This window comes from Glossina fuscipes, unplaced genomic scaffold (genome assembly GCF_014805625.2).
Source record: "Glossina fuscipes isolate IAEA_lab_2018 unplaced genomic scaffold, Yale_Gfus_2 197, whole genome shotgun sequence".
Lineage (NCBI taxonomy): Eukaryota > Metazoa > Arthropoda > Insecta > Diptera > Glossinidae > Glossina > Glossina fuscipes.
In genome coordinates this window covers 70,412-94,810 of record NW_023998540.1, presented here as the reverse complement: position 1 = coordinate 94,810, position 24,399 = coordinate 70,412, and the positions used below count along the sequence as shown (strand labels likewise).

General features: G+C 33.0%; 1 protein-coding gene across 2 annotated transcripts in view; it reads left to right on the top strand.

Annotated features, from left to right (window-relative positions):
* The window catches only part of LOC119641959 (signal transducer and transcription activator-like), a 43,349-nt gene that overhangs the window by 1,494 nt on the left and 17,456 nt on the right, over positions 1-24,399 (top strand). The window lies entirely within an intron of this gene.

Sequence of the window (24,399 nt, the reverse complement as noted above, 5' to 3'; positions counted from 1 at the left end):
GTTTTTGCTCGCCACTGTATCAAAACAAATGTGTGCACGCATGCATACGTTTGTTGTGGGCACATTTTTATGTACATATAAGTAGATATATATGAAGATGTTTATGTTCTCCTGCTTACAATTCATGACCGCACAAAAAGTTTAAAACAACAACAATAACTGCAATACACATGCAATGCTAGTAGTGGTAGAATTTATATCCATATCAATCGAGACACGTATCCATACGTATGTGAACATATGTTCGTATGATGTGATTTGTTGCTGTTGTTGTTACTGTTAAAAAAAACTGCTCTTGTTGACGTTGTGTTGTTAATAATGCAACGGCGGCAAAAACAATAACAACAACAATAGCAATATAAAGAATGGCAACACAGCTCACAATCGTCATTTAATGGAGAACGTTTATTGTTGTTATTGTTTTTTCTGAACTTTGAGTTCTGTATAAAAATAAAATTTACAAAAAATAAGAAAATTATATTCGGCTGTGGTCGAATTTTTTACACCCACTGCCTTAAGTTTGAAAAAATTAAAATCGCTGCTCCATAGTATTGAGTGTGGCAGGACGATTTTTCGATTTTTATATGGTCATCACGGTATCATTCACAAAATACGCGTTTTGGAGTTTATAAGTAACGAGCTAGAAACTCAAATTTTTCTTTTCTGAAAAAAGAATTTTCCTTATTTTATGTTGCATTGCGGACGTGGACTTTAAGCATTTTCGCCCGTTTCCAACACCAATCTGCATGCACCCGCTTCCCATGTTTTTGTTAAATATGAAGGCCCGATGTCTTGGAGCGCGAGTATCACAGCCACATGTTCCAGGCGGACAGTCAAATAGGCCTAGATCGATTCAGAATTTGACCCTAACCGAGAATGTGTGCACGGCTGTTGCAAGCGTTTGGACAAAGTGAATGTACCCCGACCGTACTACGATGGTTATAAAAAGATTAGACAGAAAAATGAGAAGCACAGCAGCAAACTCAGGAATTAATACAAAAAGTTTCATAAACATTGTTTTTTTTCTTTTAAGTTTTTTTTGCGTTAACTTCTATATTAATACATAAACGAACCTGTATATATATCACTTGAAAATATTAATTTAATTTTTTTCAAATAATTAGCATTTAGGGTATGCCCCTTTCTCAAACGAAGTATAATGCGTGTCCGGAAGCAAAAAAAAAAAAAAAGAAAAGTAAAATGGTGAGAAAAACAAAAGTAATTTATGTCAGTTTACATTTGTAAAGAAAGTTTTAGGAGTCTTAGCGCCTCGGGTCAAATCAGAATTTGGTCATCAAAAATTTGTATGTTATCCGTTAAATATTGGTCGAACATCATTATGTGAAATTAAACTGACACGAAAGAATATGAAAAGGGCCAAATTAATTAATTTCATTATTTTCATTGACTTATAAACTTTTTATTTATTTTTATTTATTTTGAGTGCAACTTATCAATAATAAATGCTCCATTTTTGCTTGAGCTATCCTTAATTAAGCTGAAAACAAACGAGAAAACTATATTCGGCTTCGACCAAATCCTCCATACTAACTACCTTTCTTTGAAAACAAAGGATCTAATCTTTTGCTTTTAAAAATCAAATTGAAGGTCAAATTTAAAGCTTACATTTGATTTTTTCAGAACGAGGTAGAAAAATGCATATATGATATTTATACTTTAAAGCTGGTGGGGGAGGGTGGGGAGCACCTTTTCTTATTACTGGGTCAATTTAAATTTTCATATCAAGGCAGAAGCCAGAATAAGATCCAACACCTATTGAAAATGCGGCTTTTTGCAGGATTTTCCCTTCTTTTTAAACCAGTCATTTTTGGACCTAATGAACAAAAAAACAAGTAAGAAAGTTATAGTCGGCGGGAACCGAATCTCGTATACCCACCGCTATGCATTTCGGGTTCTACTCAAGTTATTTTACTTGATACCCAGGAGGGTGCCAATAACACCCACCACACGGACAAGCAGACGGACGGACAGGGCTAAATCAACTCAGAATTTCAAGATCAAAAATATATATATATTTTATAGGGTCTCGAAAGCTATATTTTGGAAAAAAACATAATGACCACACCCGCATCTTCCAGTTTAAATTGGTTTAAAAAAAAAGAGGAAAGAAAACGATTGATAGCTGCATAGATGGGATGGCAGTGAAGTGAGATACAACACAATTGCAGCAATGCTATGTGAAGTTTTGAAGGTGGAGGGCCGGCGGTTGCTCACGCCCGTTTAAGAAGGTCTTCTTCTTCCTTTTAAATATTGCAAACTTTTTGATAAAACGAATATATCCCCATCTATCTAGGGTGGATATAGAAACGAAATATTGGTTAATTAAATTGTGATTAGTGGATGTCCTCTGAGTGCGAATAAGCAATTAAACAAGTCTACCCAATGTACATTAGTCAAAGACTCCTTCGCTTGCTTAACTAGTTAAAGGAAATAAATTTTATAAATTTATTTGATGACTGTGGGGTGGTGAAGAGGAAATTTTATCACTTTTAAGTAAATTTTTTTTGTTAACTATTGTAGCGTATTTGCTGCATAGATTCTTATTGTTGTTGCTGTTTATTGGCAATTATTTTGTAGTTTTTCCTTTAAAACGTTCATCTTTGCTTATTTCGTTCCGTAAATGGTGTGAATCGATTGCTAAATGGGTTTGCCATCAAAATTTGATTAAGAAGTTATCGCTTTTTTTTTGGCCTCTCGTTCGTATTTCTTTTTTCCATAAGCGGAATCGAAAACATACCATAGGGTGTTCTTCGCCTTTAATTTATATTTTCAGCAACTTTATTTTCTCTGTATTGCGGAACGCATTGTCGTGACAAAATGCACAGCTTTTCAAATCTGTGATGCAGAAAAGACTCTGTTTATTCCTAAGAAACGCCTGGAGGCAATAATATCGAATTATCACTTGCTCTTTGCTTTTGTGTACATCTGCAATACATTGGGGCGCAGTTTCCAGTTTTTTTTTTTCAGAGAGGGCATCAGTAGTACTATTAAGATTTTGAATGACTCCTGTATGCGTAGTTTCGCCACCAATATAAGCTGCGAGGCTTTGGTATGTCGCTCTCTGTGGCAAAAAAGCTAATGGCGGGCAGAAGAACCTTTTCCGTCTAACTCAAAGGATGAGAAGAAGGCGTTACAATATCCAATGCGCCAATCATCTCAGTGCATGTTAAGTGCATTATTAACCCCTAATACAACCGATCCCTAGAGCCCTATGGTGCACCAAGCAAACCAAAGTGTTACTAAGAACGAGTAGTAAGCAAAGTTACCGATGCTGAAATGGAGGGTTGCTGGTCTCTCCAACGTATTCATCAGACATTTCTTGCTTTATTTCAATCGATGCCTTAGTATTCATTTGAGAAGTATTTTGTTTCTTAAGAGGATTGATTTGGAAAACTGGATTTTTCTGTGGATAACATAGAAAGACCTGAGGGTCGATTTATCGCTTCCGATATCGTACGCACTCACCTGTCGAAACACAATTTCGTTAGTAGTGCTTTCTGAGTTAATGGTGTTCGACTATTTTCTAATTAACAAAAGTTTTCATGCGTTGCATATACGACGATTTGTTGTGTTGTTACCCATTGGTACGAGAATAGATAATGATGCATATACGAGTAAATGTCAAGACGAAGAAGTGAAGAAAATGAACAACCAAATAAGAAAACTAAACAAATTAAAATTAATTTATTAAAATATAAACAATTGCAATACCAACATGTATAAACTTTTATTCTGCTTTACACAAAATTTTTATGAAATATTAAAACAACTCGTGAAGAACTTTCTGCAGAAAACTTTAATGAGGATTTAAAAATAAAATGGTGAAAAAAAAATTAAGAATCATATTAAACACAACATAAACAAGTAATAACATTTTAGTTGGGCAAGGTCGACTATTAGATACATCACACCATTTCATCTAATACGGTTGTTCACACCTTTTGGCAATAGTACACCAAAGGTTATACACACATTAGTTAGACGTCAAAAGAATCCTCCTGTCCTTTAAGTTTTTCCAGGAATTAACCGAATAATTTTTGAATATAAAAATTGGACTGTTCACATTTGGAGTTCGCTTAGTTCATCCTCGACAGTGGTATATAAAGAGTAACGTGCGAAAATGTAGTAAATTTCATGAAGTGCTTGGCATTAAAAAAATACCTGAACTTGCATTTTTTCATTGCTTTCTAATACCGCTAATAAAAATTCTCTGATAAAATCGTACTGCGTATAGCATGTATTTGGCCGAAGGACATTGCTCAATAAGTAAAGTGGATAACTATCTAACGTTTAGCATATTTACAGTGCATCATATATAGCATCATCTAAAACTTCACTGCAACAACAATAATGATCGAATTAGCAAAATGTTGAAATAGTGAATATTGAATGAAAACTGAATACAAGTTTTGAAGTAGTTAAGTCAACAAAATTAAACAGGAGAAGTTAGATAATTCAAGAGTTTTTAGAACACAAAGACAGGAGGAACTTATCATTTTATAAGCCTGAGTTCACTTAAAAAAATGGTATCGGAATTATTTCTCTTTCATTTATATACATATATATATATATATACATAGGAAAGCATTATATATATTTATACGGTAGACGTCCTCTAAACTTGATGCTTTACACATTTTGTGATGGACATAGAAATAAAAGAAGTCTCGTTGCAGTAAGTTTTTCATTGCATTTATAAGAACAAAACGAGGCGAAGGCAAGAGGTGGGACTATGCGCCTATCCTGCCTTGTCGACTAAGTTGCATCCGTTTGCTGCTTATTATTGAAATATTAAGAGTTTGGAGAGTATCCTCAAGGTTGCAAAGCTTAGCATAGAAACAGCAGGAGGGATTATCCTCCTACCCCCCCTTGTCGATGTTGCGATTTCAGGTACAAACAGAAAGAAAATCAGAGAAGCGCAAAAGACAATTATTTCTTATAAAAATTGACCAAACAAGGTTCTGTTTGATCCATTGATTACCAAAGTGTCTCTTGATTACTACACACTCCTGCAGGTGATAGGTGGTGGATGAGTACGTCCAGGATTCGCTTCGAAGTTGTTTACCACTCGAGATGAAATGTCTGTGTAACATTCTACCTCCTTTGCTCATTTTTTACCACAACAAAAATAAATCCATAATAAAATGATTTATTGTAATATTTTGGATTTCGTGTATATATGAATCGTTAAATGTCGTATTTTACGAGCAATTTAAAATACATAAACATGGAATGACAATCAATAATATTGTGTACTTTTGCTTTGCTTTGTTTGTGACGGCGCTACTGCTACTACTCTAAAAACACATTTGATGCGCTATGCAATGCGAAAGCAACGCCCGCCTACGCTAAGTAATTCAAAATGCTTAGTATTGTTTATACAGGAGCATACGTGCATATCATATGTGCATATGTTCATATATATATATATATATATATATATATATGTATATGTATATGTATATATGAATGTATTAGTTAGTATATGTAATTTCATCATGCAATGCATTTTTGGTTTGTATTACTCATAGCGGCATTGATATTAATGATGATGATGATGATGATGATGATGATGATGATAGTGATGAGGATGACTTAGCAAAGAGCATCATCAATGAAAGTGTCTGGAAAAATGCCTTCAGCTAACTATGCAAAGTAAACTAATAAATGTTGTATTTTAGAGCACACATCGGTTGCACAAACGGAAAATTCTGACTGTATATTGTCTCATTCACTTGCTTCCCGCTATCTCTCTGTCGGTTTTTGTCTCATTTTTTTTTTTTTTTTGACTTTGATTTTTGTCTAACTTTTGGTCTGTTTGGTCTGTCGGCTGTTCATTTTCAATCTGGTTTTGGAATAAATTTTTTTTTATTCAAAATATGCACATCGCAACGGATGTACGATTATATATAGATGTATATATATATGTATATATATATATATATGTATCTTTGGGTAGTAGTAGTATAATATGAAGAAAAAATTTATGCATATTTAACAGATTTGTTTATACACAATTTTTACAATTTACTCGTAGAGCTAACTGATCTTTTTTATTTTCCATACTTAAATGATTTTGCTGTTTAGCTGTTTTCTTTTTCTTTTCGTGTCTTTTCTTTCTTTCCATTGACTACCATTAAAAGTACCGATGATATGATTGTTATTGTTGTTCTTGCATAAATATATACATATTGTTGTTTTCTTGACGTCGTAGTTCCTGGAAATTGAAGAAGGTAACAAACTCAAGCGAACGAGTGCAAGCATAGCTAAGCAGCTAGTAAAAGTCAACTAACCAACCAACCAACCAAACAACGAACCAGCCAACTAACTAACCAGCCAGTCAGTCTGGCGGGCAGTCATTCCGTCATGTGCAGCAACACCTTTATATACATACATATATATATATATATATATATATATATATGCGGACATATACATGAATAGTTTAAAATATTTTAGAATTTTTCGTTTCGCTATATATTATGCACGCGCACACGAGCTCGTTTACAAACGTGTTCTGTTACAACCTTTGCTTAACGACAAATCTTTTCTATGGTGTGTTTTCCTATATTTTCAGTTTACACTCTATGCTTAACAATAACATAAATAAAAACACTACGCCACAGTAATGTGGCTAGCTACCCTCGATAACTGAGGGTAAGTATATATATATGATGTCAGTTTATATATATATATGCTCGCAACAATATAATATTAAATTACGAACACGAGACATACGTCGCCCTCATTATCATCATCACCATCATCGTCAACGTCGTCATCATCATCATCATCATCATCATTGTCATCATCATCATCATCATCATCATTGTCATCACATTTACATTACTGCGTTTGGTTTTTAAAATTATTGTTCAATTTGTTTGCGTCTCTGTGTTATTTAATGCTTTAAGCATATTCGCACGGCCTGGACCATTTAACTTAAACTAACCAATAACAATGATGCGAATACGAATTTGATTTGAAATTTTCATCGTATGCGATTTTCTTTACACATTTTTCTTCTTTCGTTTTTTCCATTTATCGGAATATTTTCATTAACAATATATCAGGAATATTATGGGGAACAAGAACTTTTCAAATCCTTTGAACGAACTACGATATTCTTCATTGACGATCTGCTACTTGTTGCAGAGTGTTCACTAAAGTCATATTAGACTCATAAATATATTCTACTTATGTTATGCTGAGTGTTATTCTCTGCGTGTTTTATGGCGAGCACATAAGTGTGTCTGCTAGCGGCTTGCGAGCATATTTGCAAAAATGTCTCGAAGTTTGTCGAGAAATCACGATCAGTAAAAGAAAAAATGCTGCCATTTTTTTTAGACTTAAGACACTTAAGTCAACTTCAGTTATGAAGTTGGAAATTAATCGTCGATCCTGTTGATTTTATCTGTGGCCAACCCAAACATATGCTCCGTTGTAATCTTACGATGGCGTGCACTGAACGCCACGATCAAATTATCATACATTTATACGGGTTGGCCTGTGCTACCATAGGTATCAGATCAGAGGGGTTTCTCACGTGGAAGTTTCCCGTTTTCTTCACTTTCGAAGAACTTATCTAAGAGCATGAACTTGAAATCTTTGATTTGACTTCGGTCTGTCCAAGCTAACGACGACCCTTTTTTACTTCAAATTTTACAATTGATTTTTCTGAGCTTATTACATACTGTTGGTAAAAGTTTTTTGTTTTCAATTAATATTAAATTTTTGTCATCGTATTAATATATATATATATATATATATATATATAGTAAATTTATAAAGCTTTTCTTTCCAAACCCGGTGCATAAAAAATCTTGTCAAATTGTTGCAAAGCAAAAATTTTTTTTAAAATTCAAGTCAGCTTCAGGTTCAAGCATCTCTTCATTCTCCTATTGGTGGAAGGCGAGCATTGAAGTCTTTAATTCGGATATTAGTTTATTTCGTAAATTAGGTTAGTTGTTAAATAGCATAAGAAGCGTTGTAAATAAACTTGAACATGTACTTGAACGTAATTAAACGTAAACAGTAGCACTTTCCGCCTAAACTTCTGCACCGAAGCAGATTAAAGAGAGAAAAGTAAAAAATAGCTTCTCCGCTCTTATAAGTTACGATTCATTCTTTCTTGTGAGATATATTTTTTGTGTATTTATGTACATTCTTTCCATTGAAGAACATATGTGACAAATTTCTGAAGAAAATCAGTACGTAGATGATAAAGATCAACTAAAGAGCAAAACAATGCTGCCGTCCGTCCGTGTTGTGTTTGACAGAAAAGCAACAAACTTTTTGAATTCACTTTAAGACGACATGTAAATACACATAACAATTACGGATTTCGTTCGTGACTTCACTGCACTTATCATCTTTCACCTTGGTGTCTGTAAATTAATTGAAGTAATTAAAATTTCATTTTATTTTCTATAAATTATTATTATTTTTATTGTTAATGCAGCTACAGAACTAAACTAATCTAAGACTAAAGTCTTCAAACACTAACATCTAAGGCTTTTATCGGCTTTATTGAAAACTCTACAGGACTCTATCGTTGCTTGAGGATTTAAGTTTACGACGACGAATCGATGCTGGAGATTCCTTGCCTACTCGGCTACTTGGGCGGATGTACCTGTTTATAACTTTTAAAAACATATAGCCAAGCGGTTTTCGGACGACTCGGCTATATGTAGCATTTTCGAATATTGAAAGTTAAACAACAAATCTAGAAATTCTTTCTCCGATGACGATGACTATGAAAACGGGCCAATAGAAAGAGAAGTAGAAAACTACGGTCAGTGACAACAAACAGAAATTAAAGCAAAAGAAAAAAATAAAATAAAATAAGAGAATTACGTCAGGCTTGCTCAAACTTTTGATAGCAATCGCTTGTGTACTTCAATTATTCTATCTCTTCTCGAGGGTTTTAGGTGCACTAAGACTGGGTTTCAATTTATAATAATATGCAGCAGAGTTGATAGACAACAACTTTGCGTTCATAAAACACTCTCAAATTCTCTATGGGCCGACGACTCCATTTTTTGAATATGGTCTCAAGAACAAACAATAATTGACTGATTGTGACTAGGGGCAATCAAAAAAAATAATGTTCGCTTATAACAGCAGGGAGGGGCAGTACATTCCAAGTTCGTGCCCCCAATATTCAATGGGCGAGTTGTCCAATAAAGTTCTGAATTTCGTTATCTTGAAAACTCATCTTATCATGATTTGACTTGCGATGTTGCGTTGTATCATAATGCTAATAGTTTGGTGAGTCCCTGTTATGGTTATTTGGATTTGGGCTTCATAAGATATAGCAGGAAAAGCTAAAGTTCATGCATTTCGTACGTTTTCAGAAAAAATATTCGTAACTTCCAATACGTGTTGGCATTACGACTGATCAATACATGCAAATTACAAAAAAGAAAAAAAATTTTCATGTGTGTGTGTGGATAGTTAGTTAGTTGGGTGCCTAGTAAATGTATTTATGAACATAGGCATGGTTGGAAAACCCTATAATGGTCCTACAATCGAAAGCTTATGGTACTACGCAGTAAGCAAGATATATAATGCTGCGACTAAAAAGTATAACCAATATTCAAGTTTAATTGCGAGGGTATATCCAATATCGGAAATATGCTCTTTTCTATATACATAGCGCTGCGACAAACATCTGCGTCAAAATTCACATCATAAACGTCGTTCGTGTTTCAACTGAGCGTAGTGCTCAGTATGACCCAAAAAGTATTTATTTATTATTTATGAGGAGATGTCTTTTAACTATCAACCCATCATAAACTGCCTTATTACGGGAGATGATACTTTGCATGCGACTTATAAAACATATATTATAGATTCTTACTCGGATTAGACTTCGTTCATATATGCGATCGAGTTGAGATGCTGAGTCCATTTAATCCAATCCGTTCGATCATTAAAACGTGTATTGTCGTAAATCATATGCAGGTGACAAACGGCCTTGAAAATTTGTAGTTATTAAAGACGGCTCTAAGCCAATTATGTATTTTTTGAAATTATTTCGAAATATTTTTTTAGTTTAATCAAATAAACATAGCGTAATATGCTATGTAAACACAGGAATTTATCAGCGTAGCAAAACTGATCATCCACATATATATGGTATTATTTCCGAAGAAAATCTGCAATAAATTTTAATTCTTTTTTAGTTAAATGCAAATGTTATTCATGCATGATCATTGAAGATTTTCTTTCGTAAGCGATTGTACAAAATAGAAAATTTTTATATAAATGCGTCATATTTAAGTATACACCACTCAGCTAATTTGACAAATTTTTATAAAGAAGATGTTTAGACTTTATTCAATCCTCTAAGAACAATTTTGAATGTCATAATCTAAATGAAGAAAAAAATAAATGATCATTGTCTTTGGAACAATAGGATGAAAAATTGAAGCATTTTTATGGAATTCTTGTTTAGATTCCCACTAAGTATTTTAAGACGAGCAGAGAGAAAAATTTTCAAAGTTTTCAAACTATTGAGAAACATTTTTAAGTACGATTTGCGAAATAGACGCATAATGCCCGATTGTATTCAAAATCTTTCCATCGATTTTATAGAGGTTTACAATTATAATTCAAGATCTTCTCGCTTTATGTGAAAAATTTAAGTTAGACGAGCTATTATTTATGTCATTTCTGTCCTGGAATAAAATAATAATTTGCTGTGGTAAAAAAAGAAAATCTAGAACCGATTATAGAAATATATCATTGGTCTTTAGACCAATTTTTGACAGAGATTTGAAATGTATGAAAGTTACATACTTTTTAAGATCCTGCCCGATTTCAATCGCTGTGAGCCCTTTTTGATGTAAAAAGTGAATGTTTTCTGGATTCGCGATGTTTTAATCAAAATTTTAAAAAAAGTTTTCAAAGATTTGCTAATACGATGCTCCGACTAGGCTGATGATAGAATGATGATGATGGTAATAATAAGTTTGAAGTACAAACTGAGGAAAAAGTGGATAAAGCAGTGGAGTCTTTATCGAATAATAAAAAAGAAATCAGCCAGCTTTCATTTGGAAGGTTCGGCGAAGGTGCTCGTCATTATTATTTCTTAAAATCCTTTGTAAACTAACAGGTAAAAATTATTTATTCGCATAAGGCGGTGAGGGTCAGAAAAAAGTAAGGAAAGAAAAAAAAGATAAGACAAAGGAAGATGGTGGCGCCAGTTTACTGAATCATTGCCTTTACCGAATAGGGTTGCCTTGAGATTTGAACTCGCGGTCACTCACTCTTGGTAATCGCGACCTACCTTACCTATTCGGCTAATGATGCCAAGAATGTTCGCCAGACAGTTAGTTGGAATGCGGTTTTCCACGAAAATTAACAGCAAGGCTTTGTGTTCACGTCCCAAAATAAAAAAAAGGAATACTAAAGATCTACATTGTTCGGTATTAAGGCTAAGTCGAAAATTGATGATAATTATTATGCCCCTCGTTAAAAGTTAAACTCTCTCCCCTCTCTGCTTCTTCTCAGAGTTCTTTTCACTAATGCTTCGAAATTTTAAAATTCTGTTCATAAAAACTCTTCATCATATTTTTTATATTAAACATAACAAATCAGAATTGTCCAGAAAAATGTAAAATGCTGATGAATTAATATTTGTATGAACAACAAAAAAGGAAATGAATTCAATACAAATAACTTCAAGCCATGTAAAATGAAGACCATAGAGAATTGACAAAAAGTCAATACCACAACAATATTTATATAATATTAATGCCCTTGCTAGTACTTCGTACATACTGCAATGAAGAAGCGTAAGAGAAACAAACAAAGCGATGGAAACAGATAGGGAAACGAAAGCATTTATTTTAACAGATATCTTGCATTTAGATTACACTGCAGTTTTGTACACCCTTCTTATTAAGGTCGACCTATGAGAGATAACAACTAAAATGGATCTATTTTGCGATACAGTGTGCTGTCCCCCTATCGTCGCAATAAATATATCGAATGGATTCTCGCGCCGCTGATCGTAGCGAATTTTTACAAGCATTGCTTCCTATTTTCATTGAATTCCTCCATCATTACACTTACATAGGGATTTCTCGTTCAATTTATATACAACGCTGACCGGCAAATTGTTTGAGCTTTGGACTTTATCCGAAAAAGCTTACAAGCAGTTACAAGCGTTTGCAAGTGTGAAAATAATTGGTTTAAAAAAAAAAACGAATCTATTCAAAACGTCGACCCGTCGTCCTTCAATTCATCTTCTGATCATGTCCGAGAGCAATCTTCCTGTAACTAAATGATCAAAATATTGATTAATAAGCAAAAAGAGAAGCAAGGGAAAAAGCAAAACAACATATCTGAGGTGGCAAGCACTGACCGACTTAACGGTCTTTTTGATATCCCCAAACGATTGCGCACGTAGTTTGTACCCCCTTTTTTCATTAGCGACAAGTCGATAAATATACAAAAAAAAAGAGAACAAAAAAATATCGCATTTTCGCAGTTACGTTTTTTGCTAATATTTCTGTTTATAAAGCCAACAGTATGTACGTATATGCATGCGTGCGTGTATGGTGGATGTGTAGACAAACTTTTGCTTACCCGCACACAACATACATATTTATATGGTTTTAAATTTTGTTATGATTTGTTTTCCTTGTCTCTTTTTTTTTTTTTTTTTTTGCTTTTCGCCGTTCATTCTCTCTCTCCCTCTCTGTTTCTCTCTGTCTCTCTCTCTCTTTCGCTTGCGTTTTGCTCTTTTGTGTGCTGTTCATATACAATTATCATTGTTATTATTTCTTTTGTGTACACTGTTTTGAGACATTTTAAATACTAATTAAAACGTTATGCGGTTAAACAAGTTTATCGCCTAATTACGTGTGTTATAATTTGTTTAAATACAAATTTTTACTATTTTTTTTTTTTTTTTTTTTTTTTATTGAGTATCGTTATGATGTAACACTAACTGATTTCAACAAACAAAGAAATGTGTGTGAATTTATGTTTCGGGCATCAAAGTCCATCTTAGATGGGTAAAAAATCCCTATTTAACCATTTCTACTGCTGCGGCAAAAAGTAATGAACCTGTTTTTTTTTTTTTTTTTTTTTAAATACTCGCGCTATGATATCGTTGCGTACATTTTTCTTTTGGTACGACTGTTGGGAACAGCTGACATAAATTTCGACACACGTGCCATGTTAGGATAGCAATAGAAACATTTTTCTTTTTGTCTTTTTGTTTAAACAATTTGGTTGTCAGCGTTTTTTACAATGGAAAGATCTGTTGCATCAAATATTGTCAAAAGATTTGAAATTTTTAAAAAATGTTATAAAAATATTATAAGATTACAAGTTTTCAATTGGTACAAGTCATTTAATGAGCATTGTGGGATAGTGAAACTTTTTCGGGAAGGCCATAGTGATTATCAACAAAATGAAAGAATCGACGATTGACTCAAGGAGACCTTGTAGATATTCGGGCTACATCAAACGGATCAATACAAACAATTCCGAAGGACGATTCGGGCTTTTCTCGCATGTTTGCCCTTTTTTTTTCCAAAGATTTCGATTTTGTTTGAAAAACAACGTCGTGCTGAAATGTCAAAACATATTCTTTCTTCCATAAGTGATAATAGTCTGAGCTGCAAAATTACTGGCGATGTAACTTGATTTTATGTTTATGACTCGATAGCAGCTTAACAATCTAATGATGATCATGCTATAGGTGACCAAAAAAAAAAAAAAAAAAAAAAAACCGCGAAAAAAAGTTTGTTTAAACAAAAGAAACATTGCGTGCACGTGCTTTAAAATTTACGCGAGATGAGATGTCATACCTACCAAACAAAATATACACATCGATATCAGAGAGCCGATATTTTAAAAATACATTTTCCCTGAATTGTAGAATACAGTTTTCCCAGCAATTTTGGCATCCTATCGAAACTGAAAATTTAATACTGTTAAAATACGTGCTGACCTATAGCCGTCTTATATTCATCATTCGATGAAAAACAGCTTGCAGTAAGAGGATTGAATTGTTTTTAAAGTATTTTTACACCTTTCCCAGAGCTCAATTAATAGCGCGATTCGTGTAACTTAATTATAAGGGGGAGAGATAAGTCGTTTTCCTTTCTCTTAAAAAGGAATTCCATGCCCCATACACTCGCTAGTCCACCTATATTTATAATAAACTATTAAAAAAAAATCAGAAAAATAAAGACATTTCTAATGAATATTAACTTTAAAAATAGAATGACGTTTTAGAATATTACAATGTATCGCCAATGTATATTGCTCATAGTAAGAGATAAGGGGCGAAAAAAATCAAAAAGAAAATTATTCAAATATAAAAGCAATTTGTATGCACTTTCCATATGTATATATAGCTTCACAGACGCTTTCACGTTTCGTTGCATTTGCTATTAATTGAATTTTTTGTTTACAAATATTTTACACAATTAAAACTTGTTCATAACAATGAGCGCAAATTGCACCGTTTAGCGAATGCGATATAAAAAGTCTGATACATTTTGAATTAATTAAATTCAATTCATGGTTGAGAGAAAAAAAATTCTTAATAATAACAAGTAAAAGAACTATGGTAGTCCTAGACTCCCTGGAAAATACTCTGTATCACCTTATAGTAGTTATTGATATCACGACTTCTCGAAATAAGGCGTTATATGGGAAGTAGTCGAAAGGGAAAGGCTTTGCGATCTGAATTAGTGTTCGTCTTAGGGCAAAAACACGTCATCATACTAAATATCATCAAAATATCTAAAAAATTGCGGCCTATAAATTATGATATTAGGGCGTAGATGACTTTAATCTCTTCCGTAAAAAACAAAAAAAAAAAAAAATTTATAATCAAAGCATCCCTGATTTCTGCCTCACGATAATATACCTTTGTACGCTGTCGAGTTATTCGCTGAAAGTTATACTAAGGCCATTCCATAGGTTACCTAAGTAAGTTCTGAACTATCATCTGAAAATGACACGGTACACATTCAAAGTGAAGCGTCCGAATTTTGAGGAATTGTTGGACAGTGTCTTTACCAGAAATACGTGCATTTATTGGAATTCTACATGGTCGTGCAACTTACGAGTAAAAAAAAAAAAAAATCGAAATTAAGCTATTTTTGGTCAACAAAGTGAGTTCCAAAAATTTCTCGGAAAATCTACGACCAGAGAAAAGTTTACGCAAATTCTGCCATTTATTCGTTTTGACAGAAGAGCCGATAGACGTAAGCGCCTAAACAGGTAAATTTGCCTTGGGTTCAGAAATATGGGATAAGCTAATCGAAAACAGTCAATCTTGTTATATAAACAAGGGCAAAATATAACAGTTGAGGAGCATTTTTAGATTATAAATTGTAGTGTGATCGCATATCGTTATATGCATGCACTTTGAAGTGTGACAGAATTATGCTAAATTTACATAAAGCACAATTACTACAAAAGCCACGTGCAGATTTACTCAATATGCGGCTAATAAACCAATATATTCGGCATCAAATTCTGGCTTGCATCAGATGTCGGCAGCAAATATTTTGTGGAAAGATGAACAACGACCATCATTTCAATGTTTCTCAGTGAATATGTTATTATGAAACTTGTCCAGCCATATATAGAATATTGAAGAAAAATTTCGACCAATAACTTTTTTAAAAGACTGGCTCCAGCGACAAAATTATTGGCTAAAAAAGCAACTCTAGTTGAAACTATTAGAGGAAAGAAAAAGGAACTATCATAAGCAGCCAAAAAAAAAAAAAGGATAACATGCCTCGCTTTTCCACTTGCTGCACAAATTGAAGCATTGTTGTTCTTGCCATGTATAAAAGCAAACCAAGGCTGTTCCAAGTTCAAGTAATAAAAACTTTTTATCGTAAACCATTAAATCTTATAATTGCATAAAATTTGCAGTTGAGATGGCAGGTCAAATGATTAGAATATACATAATAATAAAAGCTAGTTCACGCCGATGAGCGCTACAAATATTTTTCAATGTTTTAGATTTGGCTGCTATTAGTAGTGTTTGGGTCCTTTACAAAGAAACGACAGGAATAAAAATACAGCGAAAAGAATCCTTCTCTCAGTTAGCAGTTAGCTTTCCATTGAATATATAAATGCAAGGCAGAAGATTGTACAAGAGGCAGAATACCCACAAAGGTCAGCTGACAACATCATCAAATGCAAACCATCATAACAAATGCAGAATTAATTAACTACTACCTTGCAATAACAACAATAACAAATATATACGATGAACAATTAAAAGAGATTGTGAAATTTTCTTCCATCACTAGTGTGTTTTAATCCAAAGGCAAACGCTATTAGAAATAATTTAGATCGGACCACTCTTCGTACGTATAACGTTTTATTTTGTTAGCTTGTTTTCACATATTTACTGTGACGCCGGAGTTCTGAACTCATTGTTCCATCTCTTCGATGGACTTTCCGATAAAGATATTCTTGATTTACGCCAAATGGTTCAAATGAACATTTCAAAGCAAACAGACACACCGGCCTGTGCACACATATCCATCCCGTATACTTACTTTGATAACTGACTTGCAATTTTTTTGTTTGGGTATGTTATGGGCGTGTATGGATTTTCTTTTTTCTTTTTTTTTTACGGTAAGGTATATAAGAAAAATTACAATGAAATGTGGTTGACCCTTGCAAAAGAACCTTTACATAATTAATCGATGTTGTCTGTTTTAAAAACAATTGCATTTTCTTTTAATAATTACTGTCCATTATGAAATGAGTTAATGATATTTTACAGGCACTCAGTTATTGGAAAAGTGAAATGTAATATTCAATTGCATTGTCCTCATTCTACGAAATGAAGAAAGTGTTCAAAGTAATTTGTAACTTCAATAGTGAAAATAAGCAGATTATGTAATGCACACGTGTATGTGATTTTTCATTATAATTCATCATAGTAAGGTGAGATGATGTATATATTTTATATTATTACTCAATTATAAAATTGACGGTAAGGATTGTATGATAAGTGAATTCGTTAATGAAGGAAAAATAATTTTCCACTTTTAGTATAGGGTATACTAAGTGTTTGCGAACGTACGTAACACCTCGGAGGGCTTAACTTTTATTACATAAGTTTTTATTATACCAATTGGTTGATAATGAAAATCATTTTCTGAATCGATCTAAGTTTGTCTGTCCCTCTGTCCGATATGTTTTCTTGTCTTCAAGCTATAGAGCGCTACTTATGAAATACTTTGATGAAATTTGGTATACCGACCTGTTTTGGTCCAACGATGAAGGCTACTGAAAATTGTTCGGATTGAACAACTTTTTCGACCACTCCTCATATAATGCCTTCTTTTAAAAAATTGTGCTGATAGGAACCTATGCAAATTTTTAGAATTTCTGCACAAAAAATTCAGTTAGTAATAATATTTTGGCGTTGCTGTGAAAAGTTTGAATTGGAATGGGGTTATTTTTTGAACGCCTTGCTATATAACCATTCCCACAGAAACTGAATTCTTATATAGCAAAAAGGCCTAATTTTGACATACTCTTCTTGATGAAATTTCTTTCATTATAATAATTCACCGAGTTTGGATGACGTAAGTATGTTCTTTGTGTTCCAGTCCCCGTGAGAATTCTATATAAGGCTTCATAAGCGGAAAAGGCCTAATTTTTATTATGTTCTAATGAAAATTTGTACTTAGTAAATTAAACAAATGGAATTTGGATCACATAGATCTATGTTTGAGATCGTACCATATATGTAGCGTCTCTCGAAGTAAATCCCTCGTTGGCGGCAAACCCTAATAAGTGAATAAAATACTATTTTTTTTTGAATATACTGCATCAAAGCTTAATAATCCAAACATCTCTCATTATTGGCACCCAAAAGGCCTTTTGTCAATTCTGGCATACCTTGCGTATGTCCTCGCGGTAAAAAGGCGGGTGGTTTCAACCTGTTTTCGCACCTCGTCATCTAATTTACACTATAAAAAGCACAAACATCCGAAGTTAGGTATACTTAAGAATTTAGGGAAGCTTGAATGCACTAGACACGTTTTATGAAGCAATCAATTTAAAAGGATAGAATTCATTAATACAATAATAATATACCGAGCGAATGGATTTTCGTTCTTAGTAAAGCACAACTTAGCTGTGGTTACTTGTAAATTTAATTCATATACGCATATCCGCCACTCTGTACAGTAGGCGATTTCCTAATAAAACATAACGTAAATCGAAAGAGTACATTTTCATATGCGGACTCAAGCAAATCAAAGGCAATAAACGTTCTTCCTTTTAATCACTTATTGCACAAAAAATAAGAATAACAGAACAATTTCTAAAGCGTAAAAATGACGATTCAATCATGCAAAACATAAAAATAACATTTTAATTAATTAATAATGTGAAAAGCATAACACAAAAAATTAACTTGTTTTATAGAAATATAAAATTTACTTCTTTCAAATAAAAAAAAAAAACGGACGGAAAAATAAATATTTTTTTTTAATTATAACATAGCATATATCATATCTTCTGCAAAGATAACAAGTAATAAGTAAACAAAAAAAAAAAAAAATAAAAAAAAATTTAAAAAAAATACGAACATTATATTTGGGCAAACTCGACTTTAATATTCCCTACTACACCTCTGCGCTTAATATCCGTTTTTGCGGTAATATGCCAAAGGTCACATATTATTTCCATCCAAACGCATACCTTTTACGAAAGTCGGCATATTGGGGGAATTCTTACGTGTGGTGGTATTGGGAATATAGGCCTACTATCAATCAATTTTTGCACCGTTCGGGCACAACCATTCTTCCGGAAAGTAAGACTTTATTTGCAAGAGGGTGTGATTTTTAATACACAATTTCATAATAGTCAGCTCATATAAAAACAGGCTGTAATTTATGTTCTATGACAAATATACCAATTGTGTTAAACAATGTGGTGCAGGGTATTTAAAAGTTGACCTAGTCCGACTATAGTGTTTTCACTTGTATCGATATAGGGTTGGCCTGCCCGTTTTGTTTTTTCCTATTCAACCTACAGGCCGCAATGCTTGAAGTATTTCAATGTAATTTGTTCTTTGGTTCAAGGACGAACGCTATTGTAAATAGTTTAGATCAGACCAACTTTTCAGTTACTACCAATATAACGCCTTATTTCAAAAAGTCGTTATATGAATAACTGCAGCGAGATATAGGGGCTTTTTAATGTTGCTAGTATCTCACTATAGCGATTTTATTTGTTTTTTCGTATTTAAATCAGCCTTAGAGATTTCGATTACACTTCAATTCGATTTGCTTAGATTAGCGTGCCGAGAATTTAGGCAACTAATGAACGGAAACATGAGAAGAATTAATGCAAATGAATGAGTCTTTAAATGTGGCTTTTCAGGTTCAACGAGGGTTTTCTTACTCGAAATAATTGCATTTTTCAAAAATAATCGTAGAGCGATAAAAGCGAACTGTCAGGATATCGTATATTGCTTCTATTGTATGTAAGTGAATGAGTCTTTTGCAATGAGCTGTTTAAGGTGAAGTGCACTTTTTTTTTCGTTAAGAGTGACTATTTTGTAATTCATTTGTCATCATGTCCTGCATATTTATTACACAAACCAAAAAATTGAATGCATTTATAACATAATTTTGGAAGAAGAAACGTGTATAGAGAAAATTCATATTTATTTAGTACGACGTCAGGAGTAAAAGTGAAAAAATTATCCGCTGAGCTTTGGACAAAAAATCTTTACGGAGAACCTTGGCAATTTTTAGATTTTTTTTTCAAATACGAGATTATATACATCGTATATATGGATGTAGCTACGTCTGTGCCAAAAAGGCATAATAGAGTTTACAAAATTTCTGCTCACTTGTCCAAAAAGAATGCGAACTTATGCATGAATTTTTCATATGCTCCTTCAGTGTATATCTATGTATGTATATCTACGCATATATATTATGTAGTAATATTGATGTACCAGAAAATGTTGCATACGTTCGAAATGAATATGGAAGCAGTTGCAGACTAGAATTTTTAATTTTGTGTTGAATTAATTATTTGTTTATTTTATAATTCCCTTCAGTATATACTTGTCTATATGAAAACATTGTTTTCCAATATCATTATCATTACTCCTTGCAGCACACAAGTCAGTCAGTGGTTACTTGAGCGACAGTCGAATTCTAAGGGAATAGTGTCGCACAGAGAGAGCACACATGCGATTGAAAAGTTGATTATATAAATTTACAATAAGGACCAATTGTTTAGCTCAATCTTCTAGTGTTATTAAGTTAATTAATATCGTGTTATGAATGCAGTGAAGGAATAGTTGTTACATCCACAGTTTTTTAATGACAAATGAAATGAATACCATATGTGACCTCCTCTTCGCACTCATATTTACATTTGCGTTTGCAGGGCGTTTAACTTGCACTGGAATAGCAAACACAATTGTTGTCACAATTTTGATTTAATATTAATACAATCCTTGCAGCAAATGTATATATGCTTGATCGTATTGGGTAACTTAAAGGATTTTCACGAAGGGTATTAAGATAAATTTCAGTTCCCTATTTATCCCATTAACGATTTCTGAACGGGTTCAGCTGCCTAGGGCCAAGTTTTAAACCATCCTATAATCATCTCTTTTTCCCTTTAATTAGTTATCATTTCTCCTTTTTACAGTAATTGCTGCTGATAGCATTACTTAGAGACGGCTCCTTCTTCACCTCAGCGGCCACCATGGTTACTTAAAGCCAAAGTTAATAATTCAAATCCATTGTTTTCCTAGATTTTTCGTCATCTTTCATCTCTCCTGCGAATCTTGTCAGGTGAGATGTGCATTGCTTAGAATATAATTTAATTTTTCCAAAGTTCAAAAGTTGCATTTACATGTCAATGCAGCGAAAAAGACAGGCGTAAATGTATGCCAAAATGTCATTTAGAATTGAAACAAACATGTACTATACGTATTAGCTTGCGGCAGTTACACATATAAATAGAGATGCCTACGCAAAAACAAGGAAAGCAATTATTATAAATTATGTATGGCTTAGGGTAAGGAAATATATGAGAATACATAAAATTTTAAGCAGAGGAATATCGGCGGCAGGATGAATAATACTATTTATCGAATTGAATTGTGCATTGTGTGATGAAAGTGAAATTTCAAAGAGAGCAAATTAAATAGTTATAGTCAACCAAGTTCTGCGATTAAATAATCTACACTATTTCGTCTAAGATCATTCGCAATAAAATATCAAAAAAAATTTTCCTTAAAAACATGCAGAGAAAAACGAAAAACAATTCATATTCTATGCGGTTTTTTGTTTTTATGTAATTATTTATACTTAGAACTTTTAACGCGACTTGGCCGCAAAATATTTCAAACTTCTTGAACTTTGAATTTTCACTAATTTCATGACGAATATACTCGTCATAAGACAACACTTTATAGTGTTTTCATGACGAGTATACTCGGTTCAACTGATTCCGATAGAATACATAAAAGGTTATTGTTGCAAGCTTTTTTTGACTTTTAGGAGCGAAGGTGGTCTCAGTTTAAATGGTATTGTAGAACATTCATTTATTTTCGATATCGACATTCGCCTATGAATTTCCAATGTTTCTGCTAAATTTCAAAGCAATATTTTCATTTTTGCAACCAGGAAAATGTTTACCATAGTTGGACAGACAGACATAGGAACCCTTTTTTTTTAAATCAATTCATGAATATGAAGAAAATATATATATATATATATATAGTTTGTGGAGAGACCAATGACGCTTTCTTCTAGGTGTTGCAAACGGCCAAATGAATAAAAGCTCATCGTTTGTAGGTGGGCGGAAAAACGAATGATTTGTTTTGCTAAAAATTTTCTTTTCCAAACGAGACAAAAAATAATGTAAAATCTTCTCCAAAGTATTGTATAAAAATAAATTTGATGTTTTATTGTGCGTCTCTGATAAACATTTTCATTTGTATAAAACAGCTTTACTATGCATTTATGCTTTTATGAATTTTCAATACAATCTGCTTTAATAAAGTTTCACCACCCATTGAGATATCCTCTATTACATAGGAAAAGGATAATTGCTACGGTAACAGCTTCATGCATATGTATTTGTACTCTCTTTATGAATACGCAATAATTGAAATAAGAGACTGACTGTCAGCAGGTGCTTGCATATATTATCGTTTCAGGAATTCTCAATGCATTCACTTACCGTACTTTGTCCCTTTATTTCGTCATTTAAATCAAGTTTTATTCATATTTTTAATGAGTACGAAAGAAAAGAATGAATGGACAGCCTTTTAATTATATTAAGTAATTTAAATTTTAGACCGATGGAAAAACTTATGTAAAATTTGCAAAGTTTTCAGCGCCATAGCATAAATTGCTAAGAGACAACGTATTTGTAAATAAAGTCGTAAGCATTTTTCCGAATTATTTTTTCAGGTTTCATCATTTCGTATTCTTAACAAATACTGGCACATAATACGGTTCATGAATTTTTTCTTGATGTAATAAGTAAATGGAATTGTCAAAGCAAAGAAAAAGGAAAGAGATTTTTGATCAAAACTCATTGCCTACAATATAGTTATACGAAGACCACTGCCCCACGTTTTTTTCGGAGACATGGCCTTCAACCCATTGTCTCATTTATTTGCGGTCTCTCAATTTTTTTTTCTTTCTAGCGGTACTCACCTTAGTTTCGCAAAACAAAAAGCGGAATGAAGCCTTACTATGTACGATATATTTCCTTTTCGATCTTTGCTGATTCACTTCATTTAACGCTTTGTTTAGATTGCAAAGATTTGCAAGATATTCAAACGTCAGACTGAATCTATACATCCATTGTAAAGTTATTCATATGATATGAAGGCGTTTTTTTTAACGAGGTGTTATATTGGAAGTCCACGAAAAAATGGTCCAATCCGAACCATTCTCAATAGCGTTCGTCCTTGTGGAGAAAACAAGGCAGGAAAAGGGCTAGACAAGCTTAACTCGGGTTAGAATGTGATGGGTATAATAAAAAGTGGCTCTGTCCCAAGGCCCTCTGTTTGTTGCATACATCCGAACAAACTTAAAACACTTTTGTGCAGCAAGCCCCGCAAGTCGTAGGGCACTAAAATAGTATGAATATATAAACAAAGTAAGGAGTAAATTTAAAAAGAGCTCAATTATAATATTTTCACAGTTTAAGCGGCTTACACCCACGGGCTGGCCTTATGACCTGCCACTAATTGTAAGCAAACCTAACATTTTTCCATCCAATTTTTCATCCAATGCGATATCTGCGATATTACTTAGAATAAAAATTCAAAAATCACGATCAAGAATTAACGAGAAGAGAAAAATGGAAGAATTTATAGAAACGAACAAAAGATGCACAAGTGAATTAGATGAGCATTGCTAAGTTTAGTTACAATCTTACCCCCATAATGAACGTCAAATAATTTAATATAGGTTGACAACCGCAGAAGTGCGCTCAACATAACATCGAAAAAAACGAAAGAACGCTACAGTCGGGCAAGGTCGAGCATTACATATATTACACTACTTTGCTTAACTAATATTATACAAAAAATCATACATTACTTTAATGTAAATGCGTATCTTCATGAAAACCCTGATATTGGAGAGTACTCTGGATAAACGTCAAGGCGATCTAATTTTAGAAAACTTAGTTTCCTTCTTAAGGATTTTATTATTTTCCAACTGCCTCAGTCGTAACAAATGATAAATTACGACTTTGCCGTTTGCTTTCATGAAGGTCTCTACATGTAAGATGCGGTCTAAAAAAAAAATAGGTGTACCTGATCTAAATGCCCTATGATTAATTTATTAAGAACGAATTTTTATCATGAAATATTAAAAATTAGGCCTTGTTGACATGTGAAGCCTTATATTTTATTGGAATCCTTATTGGGACTGGAATAAAAAAAAAGCATACGTACGTCACCTAAATTAGGTAAGGTTAACTTTTGTGATAAATTTTTATATTGAACGTAAATTAACCGTAGGGAAGGGTAATTTACTAAGCATAAATTTTCTTAATAAAATATTTAAAATTAGACTTTGTCGACATATCTACCTCTTTACTTTTCATTACAATTCTCTTAGGGGATGGGATCTAAAAACTAGATCTACGTGGTCTATATTCGGTAAGGTTAGTTTTTAGGTCAAATTTTCATCATGAACGATATTTTATCAGGAAGTATTACAAATTAGGCCTTTACCGCACCATGATTCAGTTTCCTTACGAACGGTTGTATGGCAAAGGGTCCAAGTAATTAGGTCACCCAACTCAAAGTTTTCAGACCAATTCAGAAGGTGAAAATACTATTACCGGACGATTATTTCCGGG